Source organism: Harpegnathos saltator, unplaced genomic scaffold, assembly GCF_003227715.2.
Source record: "Harpegnathos saltator strain DR-91 unplaced genomic scaffold, Hsal_v8.6 scaffold744, whole genome shotgun sequence".
Lineage (NCBI taxonomy): Eukaryota > Metazoa > Arthropoda > Insecta > Hymenoptera > Formicidae > Harpegnathos > Harpegnathos saltator.
The window spans coordinates 408,026-420,017 of NW_020230587.1; the positions used below are offsets into that span (position 1 = coordinate 408,026).

The 11,992-nt window shown below is 37.2% G+C and overlaps 1 pseudogene; it reads right to left on the reverse strand.

The window, feature by feature from the left end:
- Positions 1-469: 469 nt before the first annotated feature.
- Positions 470-2,649, reverse strand: LOC105191018 (uncharacterized; annotated as a pseudogene).
- Between the last annotated feature and the right edge of the window lie 9,343 nt (positions 2,650-11,992).

Sequence of the window (11,992 nt, forward strand, 5' to 3'; positions counted from 1 at the left end):
TATTAGTTACATGGCTAATTTTTCAGATTTATATGTAAAAGAAAGACTAAAATTCAAAAATATTTTGTCGAACATTTTTTTTAATGTTTGGCCTGTCGTTTTATACGCATCCGTCCCTCAAAATCATTATTATTAAGTGTTAACGCTAGAAATTTTTCTCTCTCTAATCTCTTCGTATATACTTTACCATATGCTATTGCAGGGCATGCAGCTGTTAAGACCCCAAGCAATTTTGCTATATCTCGAATTCTGTATCTCTTCTCCTCGTTATATTGATTCAGCAAACTCATAATCTGACTTTTTTTCTCTTCGTTAATTCTAAACTAAATTTTTTCGAGTTAATATTAAAACCTAAATAATTGCATTCTTGGCTAGGTGTCACCGCACTCTTTCGATAATTTATTACAAAACCTAAATGTTCTAGGAAACTTATAGCATAGTTAATATTGCTTTGACAGATTTCTTTAGATCTATGTATAAAAAGAATATCGTCTAGGTATATCACTGACAATATTCCTTGTAATCTTAGTTGATTAATGACTGGTTTCATCAGTTTTGTGAAGACATACGGACTGGTACACAAACCGAACGGTAGACATGTAAATTGATACAGCTTATCCGAGAATTTAAATCTGAGGAATTTTCTATGCTCCTCCTGCACAGGAACCAAGTGATATGCGTCTTTAAGTTCTAGTGACCCCATGTTTGCTCCTTTTGTCAACATTTTTTGCCGACCGAATATCTTCCATCTTAAAATGTACAGGGTCAATGAATTGATTTAAATTCTTTAAATTAAATATAAACCTGTTTGTACCATCCGCTTTCTTAATTAGAAAATATGCTGATATAAACTGCCCACTAGTTTCCTTACATTCTTCTATGATCTTTTTTAGTAGCATTTTATCAATTTCTAATTTGATCATCTTTAACTGATCTTTTAGAACGTCTGTGCTTTTTGGAGGATTGCTTTGATTTGGAAATTCCCGAAACGGGATCCGATATCCTTTTAAACAGCGCCAAATAAATCAGTCGGATGTAATATCTTTCCAGTTCTCCCTATATGTAGAAAGGCGACCTGCTATGTCGATTACCCTCGTTATTTCTTCAACGATGATCGGTTCGTCGTCCGACTGCTGGACCTCCCTGATTGATTCGTTTTCTGAATCCTGGGTTTGAACCTGACTACATTTCTCCTCTGGTATGCATTCTGCTGATATCTCTGATAGCCCACCTGCCAATATTTGCCAGGTGGGTATTTTACGTTTTCCTGGTTCCAACCTGTTAAAGCCTTTTGAGTACTTGTCTTTCTTTCCTGGGCCTTAATATTAGCACACGCTTTTTCTAGAGATTCTGCTTCTTTGACTTGTTCTGCAAATCTTTCTCCATATAACTACTGATCTGACCTTGCTGCTTCTAAAGTTGGTTTCACGACTTTGTTCATTAACGGTGTGATGAACGCTTTCCTCGCTATCGACTGTTGATAAAATACTTTGGTTAATAGCTGCCCGGCATCACAAAGATATTTTGTGAATTGTTCTTGGTCTATGCCTTCTTCGGGATCTTCCAGTAATACGGAAACTGCGGCCCCTAGTGCCGAAATAGCCGATCCAACGCAATGTTGCGTTTCAGCGAAGTGTTGATTCCTCTTAACAGCAATTTCTGTCAAGACTGGTACCACTTCTAGATTCACTTTCGGTGCTTCTGTAAAGAAGTCATCATTCCTTGGATATATATCTGATATCGATTTTTTATTTGCCTTCGGTAGACCATCTTTCATCCATTTTTGCCATCTATCTTTTAACTCTGGATGAAATTTCAATTCTAGCAGCTTTGATGCGTCCTGATCTTCTCCCAAGATCTTAGACATTTCTTCGCTAACACTCTTTCTCTCAAAAGTCTCTGGCTGATCCCTGTCAGTACTCGTTGCCTGTATTACTTTTCCGTTATTAGGTATTGCAACGCTATTTGCTGGTACATTACCTTCTTTATTCCCCTCATATATGGTTAAGTCTGAAAATTATACATATGTATGTGTATACTCACCAATCCTAATTATCGAGGGGAGGGAGGGTTACACTTATTGTGTTTTACGTAAATATTCTGTTCTTATTGAACTTATTTACGTTTTTTAACCCTTGTCGAACTCGTATGGATTTCGACTCTCAAAATTCGTATGGAATTGTTGAGCGGTATTTCCCCCAATGTGTTATCAGCTTATAACCATCTTACGTCCCAGCATCAACCTCTAATGGTATTTGTCGATCTGAGTGGCTCGAAGCCGTTTGGGCTTCTCTTTCACTAGTGTCGTGATAGCGTTAGTGAGGTTATCCAGTTGATCCTGCATTCTTCGCAGCTTCTCGCTAGAATTCTCTCGTTTCCTTTTACTATTCCTCGATCCTTCTCTTGATCTCGATCTCGAATGCCTTCTCTTCTTTGACTTAGACATCATATAACCTTTGTCTATTGATGGTTTTTAATTAGCTACGTAGCGAACGTGCGAGATCCCGAGCACAACGAAACAATATGGTTGCAGAGGACGCGGGGAACGTGGGCCTGGGGAAAGGGCCAGCAGGCGCGCCATCTGTGTTAAATGCGCTAAACGTTGTGAGATGTCGACTGAACTGAGACAACTACATATTTATCATCGAGAACGAGACGTGTAGTATAATCTTAATTATATATGTGATCACATATAACAATATTTATATATAGATCATATAAAACTATATATGTTTCATATATATAACCAATAAATATAAACCTTTTTTGCTCAGGTTTAATGTCATTTACGCAAAACAAAATATGTGATTCCGTAGGAAATTGCTTAAAACAAGAATAAATGAATAAAAAAAGGCGCCAAGTTTATGCACTTTTTTATCCGAATTAGACAATACAAAACGGAATATGGCTAAAATATGGAAGAATATTTTCTAAATATTGTTAATAAATGTTAATAAAATAATAAATAATGTTAATAAATGTAAATAAAAACTAATTTGAAATATCATTTAAACTTGTATTTTTTATAAAAGAAATGATATTAAATTAGGCTTACAACTAGTAATTTGGATAATAATGGTAATATTCAGATGCGCCAGTTAAACATAAGAAAAATTAACATGTAATTGCAATGTTCTATATACAGGATATTTGATAGCTGATCATGCAGACGAAAGTTGGAGATAGATTGGGTGTAACCGAGAAGAAAAGTCATGTACCATAATGTCAAATTGGCAATAGTTACCGAGTTATTAATTAAAACATGTGAGCCAACGAGCGTAGAGAGCGGAGGGCGGCCACAGTAAGCACGTAGACATTTGATACAGGCGGAGTCAGCGAGTGTCGATAGGCAAGCGCGAGCGGCGAGGGGCAACGTAAGCGACAAGAGGCGATTGCGCGCGACGAGGAGCGAGCGAGCTTTTTCTTTATAGCTTTTTCCTTATAGCTCGCTCCTCGTCGTTCGCACTCGCTCGCTCTTCGTCGCGCTCGCTCGCCTCTTGTCGCTTGCGCTCGCTCGCTCCTCGTCGTTCGCGCTCGCTCGCTCCTCGTCGTTCGCGCTTGCTCGCTCCTCGTCGCGCGCGCTCGCCTCTTGTCGTTTACGTTGCCCTTCGCCGCTCGCGCTCGCCTATCGCCACTCGCTGACTCCGCCTGTATCAAATGTCTACGTGCTTACTGCGGTCGCCCTCCGCTCTCTACGCGCTCGTTGGCTCACATGTTTTAATTAATAACTCGATAACTATTGGCAATTTGACATTATGGTACATGACTTTTCTTCTCGGCTACACCCAATCTATCTCCAACTTTCATCTGCATGATCAACTATTAAACACACTATACGTAAGTATATATATATATACAGGGTGGACCATTTTAACATTTAATGGAGAATAACTCGACCGGTGAGCGAAATAATGAAAAAAGTTTCATACAAAAGTTGTTGGACAAGGAGGGGGACGTATGACCATATCCTTGAATTTGACTTTGACTTTGACCTTAGGGGTTATTTGAAGGTCAAATAACATTTTTTAAATGGAATTGCCTATTTTCGACCCCGGATTTGGAAAGAGCGGGAAATTTTAGAATAGGATATGGTATGATCGATAAGATCAAATGTCATATTTTGAGGTCATTTCAAAGTCAAAAGGAACTTGTACGTGTATTCATGCGAAAATCGTATCTGTATACGGGGATTTCTAAATTATCTTCTACACTTAGCATTACCCAGAGACAACGACGTGGACGTGGTAGAATTCTGCCTCTTTCGGGGTGCTTGTTTAGAGTGAGTCCCCTTGCCTCTCACTATGCATACTTTGCTATTGTTAATCTAGCTATTCAAAAGGTTTTCGAAAGTTGCACCGTTAGCATTTATGCAATAATTGAGCCTTCTTTGGAAATGGGCCACTGTGCTGAGCAAGACATTTCGTGGAATCGCTTCACAAGCTCGTCTTATGCGATTTTCCATATCTTCTCTTCTTGTTGGTTCTTCTTTGAAAACAACTTCTTTCAAATAGCCCCAGAGATAAAAATCGAGTGACGTCAAATCAGGAGAACGAGGAGGCCATGCAATCGGACCCTCTCGACCAATCCATCGGTTCGGGTACCTTTCATCTAAAAACCTCCTGACTATACGTGCAAAGTGCGGTGGTGCACCATCCTGTTGGAAGAACATCCTTCGCCTGGTTTCCAAGTCTACGTTCTCCAACAAATGAGGCAATTGGTCTGTGAGCAAATCGAGGTACGTATTTGCATTCACAGTACGTTCGAAAAAGAATGGACCGACCAAGTATCCATTAACAATCCCGCACCAGACATTGAGGCTCCAGCGGTGTTGATTGTCAATCGCTCTATGCCAGTGCGGATTGGTATCGGACCAATAATGGCAATTATGCCGGTTCAACTCCCCTGTGTTCTTGAACGTCGCTTCATCGGAAAATATCACAAATCTAAAAAAATTAGGGTCCCGATCGATCTGCTGTAAGGCCCACCGGCAGAACTCGAGGCGTCGATCAAAATCGGCAGGTAATAATGTTTGGGTCAAAGTGATATGATAAGCATGGTACTTCCGAGCCTTCAAAATCCGCAAGATTGTGGACTTCGGTATTCCTGTGGATACCTCCAGTCTACGGCTCGAAATATGAGGATCGAGATAGACCGATGCCAAAATAGTCAGCACTCGAACGTCATTCTCGTCATATTCGTGATGACGACGTTGACGTGTCATTTGCCCAGTACGTGCCCTCGTGGTCAAATTTCTGATCGTCACGTTACACGGATGTCGTCTCCTCGGAAAGCGCTGAGCGTAAAGTGTTGCGGCATTCACATAGACACCTCGACATTCTCCTAAAATATAAATCATATCAACGATCTCATTGAGTGTATAATCTCCCATTTTAATCACACCAGATCTCTGCTTATTAATACTAAGAGACAAGCTGTATGATAATAATTGAGTTTTATCTTAATGAACAATATTTATTATACTAGCTTTATAATAATTATTGTTATAATTATTATTATCAATATTATTTTTGGGCGGATAATGATAATAATAACAATGATAACACTATTTTGTATTCTCAGCGAATAATTCCTTACGAGTGAAAAATGTGAGCATTACTCGGAAGCGACGTGGACATATTGTCTTTCTCTGCGTGCTCCTACCGGCCACATGTGAATGCCGCAGCACTTTACGCTCAGCGCTTTCCGAGGAGACGACATCCGTGTAACGTGACGATCAGAAATTTGACCACGAGGGCACGTACTGGGCAAATGACACGTCAACGTCGTCATCACGAATATGACGAGAATGACGTTCGAGTGCTGACTATTTTGGCATCGGTCTATCTCGATCCTCATATTTCGAGCCGTAGACTGGAGGTATCCACAGGAATACCGAAGTCCACAATCTTGCGGATTTTGAAGGCTCGGAAGTACCATGCTTATCATATCACTTTGACCCAAACATTATTACCTGCCGATTTTGATCGACGCCTCGAGTTCTGCCGGTGGGCCTTACAGCAGATCGATCGGGACCCTAATTTTTTTAGATTTGTGATATTTTCCGATGAAGCGACGTTCAAGAACACAGGGGAGTTGAACCGGCATAATTGCCATTATTGGTCCGATACCAATCCGCACTGGCATAGAGCGATTGACAATCAACACCGCTGGAGCCTCAATGTCTGGTGCGGGATTGTTAATGGATACTTGGTCGGTCCATTCTTTTTCGAACGTACTGTGAATGCAAATACGTACCTCGATTTGCTCACAGACCAATTGCCTCATTTGTTGGAGAACGTAGACTTGGAAACCAGGCGAAGGATGTTCTTCCAACAGGATGGTGCACCACCGCACTTTGCACGTATAGTCAGGAGGTTTTTAGATGAAAGGTACCCGAACCGATGGATTGGTCGAGAGGGTCCGATTGCATGGCCTCCTCGTTCTCCTGATTTGACGTCACTCGATTTTTATCTCTGGGGCTATTTGAAAGAAGTTGTTTTCAAAGAAGAACCAACAAGAAGAGAAGATATGGAAAATCGCATAAGACGAGCTTGTGAAGCGATTCCACGAAATGTCTTGCTCAGCACAGTGGCCCATTTCCAAAGAAGGCTCAATTATTGCATAAATGCTAACGGTGCAACTTTCGAAAACCTTTTGAATAGCTAGATTAACAATAGCAAAGTATGCATAGTGAGAGGCAAGGGGACTCACTCTAAACAAGCACCCCGAAAGAGGCAGAATTCTACCACGTCCACGTCGTTGTCTCTGGGTAATGCTAAGTGTAGGAGATAATTTAGAAATCCCCGTATACAGATACGATTTTCGCATGAATACACGTACAAGTTCCTTTTGACTTTGAAATGACCTCAAAACATGACATTTGATCTTATCGATCATACCATATCTTATTCTAAAATTTCCCGCTCTTTCCAAATCCGGGGTCGAAAATAGGCAATTCCATTTAAAAAATGTTATTTGACCTTCAAATAACCCCTAAGGTCAAAGTCAAGGTCAAATTCAAGGACATGGTCATACGTCCCCCTCCTTGTCCAACAACTTTTGTATGAAACTTTTTTCATTATTTCGCTCACCGGTCGAGTTATTCTCCATTAAATGTTAAAATGGTCCACCCTGTATATATATATATATATATTTATTTTATATCCTCTTTCTCTCTCTCTCTCTCTCTCTCTCTCTCTCTCTCTCTCTCTCTCTCGCTCTCACTCCTCTCTCTCACTTTCTCTCTCGCACATTTTGTCCTATATTGTATTCTATAGCATATCCCTCGCTTACACGCTCGCATTCGCTGCTTTCTGCTTGTTTAGCGCTCTTGTAGCGCCCCTGGTGTCGAAAAAACGAGATGCACATATCCCCACTCTTATGCGTCCGAAGTTTCTTACTTTCTTACTGAATCGAAATTTTCCGTGATTCGGACTTTTACTTAAAATACCTCCACTTAGAGACAATGTACACAAAAATCACAAGAACATTTTGCTCCCTATTTTTAAGACCGAATCGATTGGGACTAAAAAAACCTCGATCGGTTCAGCCATTGCTGAGATATGAATATCTCACCTCGTTTCAACTCGCAGTTTCGCATATAATAGGCACGGTGTGCCTCTTGATTAGAGGTCTTCATAAGATTAAATAATCACTGAACATATCTGAATATATATAGCAATATGTCTGTCATTCTATAAATAATAGCGGATATAGTGATTGGCTTATATATAATACAGAAATCTCCAGAATTAAAAAAATGAAAATAAAATATATTGAAAAATTAATTATAAATATTAAAACATTTTAAGATAGTAAAAGATACATACATATAAAATAAGATAGTAAAATGTAGACAGTAGATTTATTTTAGTCCAAATTTAATGTTTCCTATTTTTATTTAAATTTGATTAAATTACATATACAGGGTGTCTCATTTTAAAGGACTCACTCAAATATCTTAGAAACACTGCGTTAAATCGAAAAATGCTTAAGACAAAAGTTGTTTAGTTTGAAGGGGAACATAGGACAGCGATAGCATTTTGTTTATAGATGGCGCCACTTTCGAGATATTCACTGATCATCAATTTTCTTAAATGAAAATTCCAGTTTTTTATTATATCATCTTTTTCTACCAATTAATTAAACAACTTTTGTCTGAAATAGTTTTTTATTTGCTTAATATTAACGAAAAAGGTACTTAATAATAGGGTTGTAGAAAGCTCTCGATATAAGCTAGAAGAATATGTAATGAAAAGTAGGCAGTTCCATTTAAGAAATTAAAGATGACCTTTATGTGACCTTCAAGAAACTATTCAATGTCAAACTAATGACATCATCTTATGCTCTTTTCAAAACCATATAATATTTGTCTGAAACATTGTTTTCTACAATCAAAAATAAAAAAGTTATTTGGGATGGGACATTAAAATGGGACACCCTGTATGTATTTTTTTTATTGTAACAAAAAATCAATTCTTCTCATTACTTATCACGCTTATTTATTGAACACTATTATAATTTTATTCATGAGGTATTATTGTATATTAAAATATCTTTTTATGTATATAAAGAATATGCTTGCACTATCATCGGAAAATGATATATTCTATTCACTGTACTATTATTGCATGTTAAATATTGAACTCAATTACAACTAGAATATACAACTAGATTGAGTTAACTTGCATCTCGCAACAGTTGAAATAGTGAACACGTATTCACGGGTTTTTGGCAGTATCGTTGTGTGCTATCTTTTTCATATGCCTTGCTTTCCGTCGCTTTTCCATATTATTCACGTGTAAAGAGCGCAGACTCGGCTCATGTCTTGTTTCTTGTCGTATAAACGTGTGTATACAGAGTCTTCTCGTTCAGAAGACCTTCAGTGTGACGTTAAACGTTCAATTTCGCGGATGGGCTATTGCGTCGTCTTGAAATGAGACACACCTACGCTTTTGGGACGCTCTCAAAACAGCTGATTTTTTTCGTTACATTCGGACTGGTCGAAAACTTGATTACGTGCTTTCGCTTATTCTAATTTATTTGTATATTACAATGTTGCCTTTAATTTCTTTTTTCAATTATTTCACTATGGTGAATTGTGATAGATACATTTAAATTTACGTGAATTTTCATTCTGCGCTAGTGGCCCGAATCAATTATTGACGAGTTAACGGACATGGTTTAATTCAACCTTCAACAAAATCGCGTTTCAAATGAGATATGTGGATATGTGGTTTATTAATAGGGTTTTGGAGCTATACATAGGTTCCTGGAGAATTTTATAACAAGACTGATGATTAGATCTTCTATTATCAAGGTCTTTTACAAATTTATTAAAAAACATTTACTAAATATTTATTCAATTTAAAACCTATTTTATGTTTTTTACGAAAATATTAAATATATGGGTGCTTAATTATTACTTACAATTAGGAATTTTTCAATAACTAAACGTAAAATTCCAAGTAAATGATTGACTAAGCTTTCTCTTGTTAATTTGTTGAACCATTATCTTTAACTGATTAGTATGGAAAAAAATCTGAGTAGCATATCATAATGAAATATATTTTTATGCTTATATGTAATTTTAGAAAATGGTTTTACGTTGTTACTGCTAAAGAATTAACAGGGATAATATTATATTTCTAACATAACTTTAATAATAAATTAATGGGTGAAATTTCTACAATATTTTCATATTAACAAAATTGGCGTTACATTATAAACTATGATTTTTTTTGACGGTTCAATTAAAGTAAAATTGTGTAAACCAAACATTGTATGTATTATTCTTATGCGTATCATTCTTATTAAAAGGGAAAAAACTTAACATATAAAAGAAAATTTTATTATTATTATTTTATTTCTGTTTTTTGCATTGTTTTGAATTATATTCTTGCGCGTGTTCGATGATTTATAAACTTGTTTAACAATTTTATCGTTTTGGAAAATTATTTCATACGTGCGCGCGATCGAAGTATTTTATTAATGTTTAAATTTATTCTGTTTCATGATCAATAATATTTGGACAAAATAAAATTTTGACGCAAATAATCGAGTGTATTTTTAATAGAATATTGTAACTGAATAAACTTCATATATATAATTTTCCATTTCTATTTTAGAAAGTAAATCAGACGAAGTAATTTAAAATTTTACCGATTTGCAGATTCCGCACCTCTCTGCACAAAATTGTTTAAATGAATTTCATCTATGATTAGGTCATTGTCAAGCAGGAGATGGAAGACAATTTGAATACTTAATTTAGTAAAACCCCGTCTACATACACACGCACGTATGCGCGCGCGCACACACACACAGCAGAGAGGATTTGGAGTCATTAAATACTACGGGAGTGACGAACCGCGGGGTCCTTATCTCTGCTGACACACACAAACACACACACACGCGCGCGCGCACATACACGCGCACACACGCACACACACACACACACATACACAGGGGTGTAAAGTCCGACCATGCAACCTCCACGCGGTACATCCTGGATAGAGTTTCCAGTCCTGGATACAATTTAGGATCCCGGGATTTCGGGATTTTTTGGACTGGTCCCGGGATTATATACAGAGTGTTTGATAGCAGATCATGCAGACGAAAGTTGGGGATAGATTGGGTGTAGCCGAGAAAAAAAGTCATGTACCATAATGTCAAATTGGCAATAGTTACCGAGTTATTAATTAAAACATGTGAGCCAACGAGCGCGTAGAGAGCGGAGGGCGGCCGCAGTAAGCACGTAGACATTTGATACAGGCGGAGTCAGCGAGTGGCAATAGGCAAACACACGCGGCGAGGGGCAACGTAAACGACAAGAGGCGAGCGCGCGCGACGAGGAGCGAGCGAGCGCGAACGACGAGGAGCGAGCGAGCTATAAGGAAAAAGCTATAAAGAAAAAGCTCGCTCGCTCCTCATCGCGCGCGATCGCCTCTTGTCACTTACGTTGCCCCTCGCCGCGTGCGCTTGCCTATCGCTACTTGCTGACTCCGCCTGTATCAAATGTCTACGTGCTTACTGCGGCCGCCCTCCGCTCTCTACGTGCTCGTTGGCTCACATGTTTTAATTAATAACTCGGTAACTATTGCCAATTTGACATTATGGTACATGACTTTTCTTCTCGGCTACACCCAATCTATCTCCATCTTTCGTCTGCATGATCAGCTATCAAACACCCTGTATATAATATGTACTGAAATATAAAAGTTGTTCTATCTTATTTGTTGAAAATATTAACAAAAATGTGTTATATAAAAAAGTATTAATAAATTATGATAATTTAAGTCAAAGGATACAATAAAAATAAATATTTCAATCAGTATTAATAAATATATTTCCTAGTTTTTTTTATTTTTATATAATGACTTTGCAGAAATTCGTTTTGTTTGTTTCGCTAATTGTTAATAACATTCTGTTTAAAAAGATTATGCAATAACATTAGGAATACATTTCTCTTTATTCCGTTTAACTTTTATCTTTCAACATTTTGACAATTCAAGAATGATTTAACGCAATAACTGTCATTGTTCTTCTTGTTTTTAAATACTTTTACTTCTTTCGTTTTAATATTTTACCTTAATTTTTATACAAAAGCTTATACACATATTTTTGCGCGTGTAGACGCGCCATGTACTTTCTCCCTTTCCTTCTCACTCTCCTATCCTCCTTTTCTCTCATTATTTACTTATTTATTTATCTATTTATTTACCTATATGTTTATTTATCTATCTATTTATCTATATATGTATCTATTTATTTATCTATTTATTATATCTAATATACACATATATACGTTACATATCTATATACGTACATATATATTGGATGTTTAGCACAACGGTGCGCACGATTTTTTAGACAGGTCTAAAGAAAAAATTGTAACGAAATCATCTGCTTTATACAGATTACTCATTAAAAACCTAAGAAAAAAAAGAGAAAAGATTTTTTTCATAAAAAATGAAAGTTAATTTGAATAAAAAAA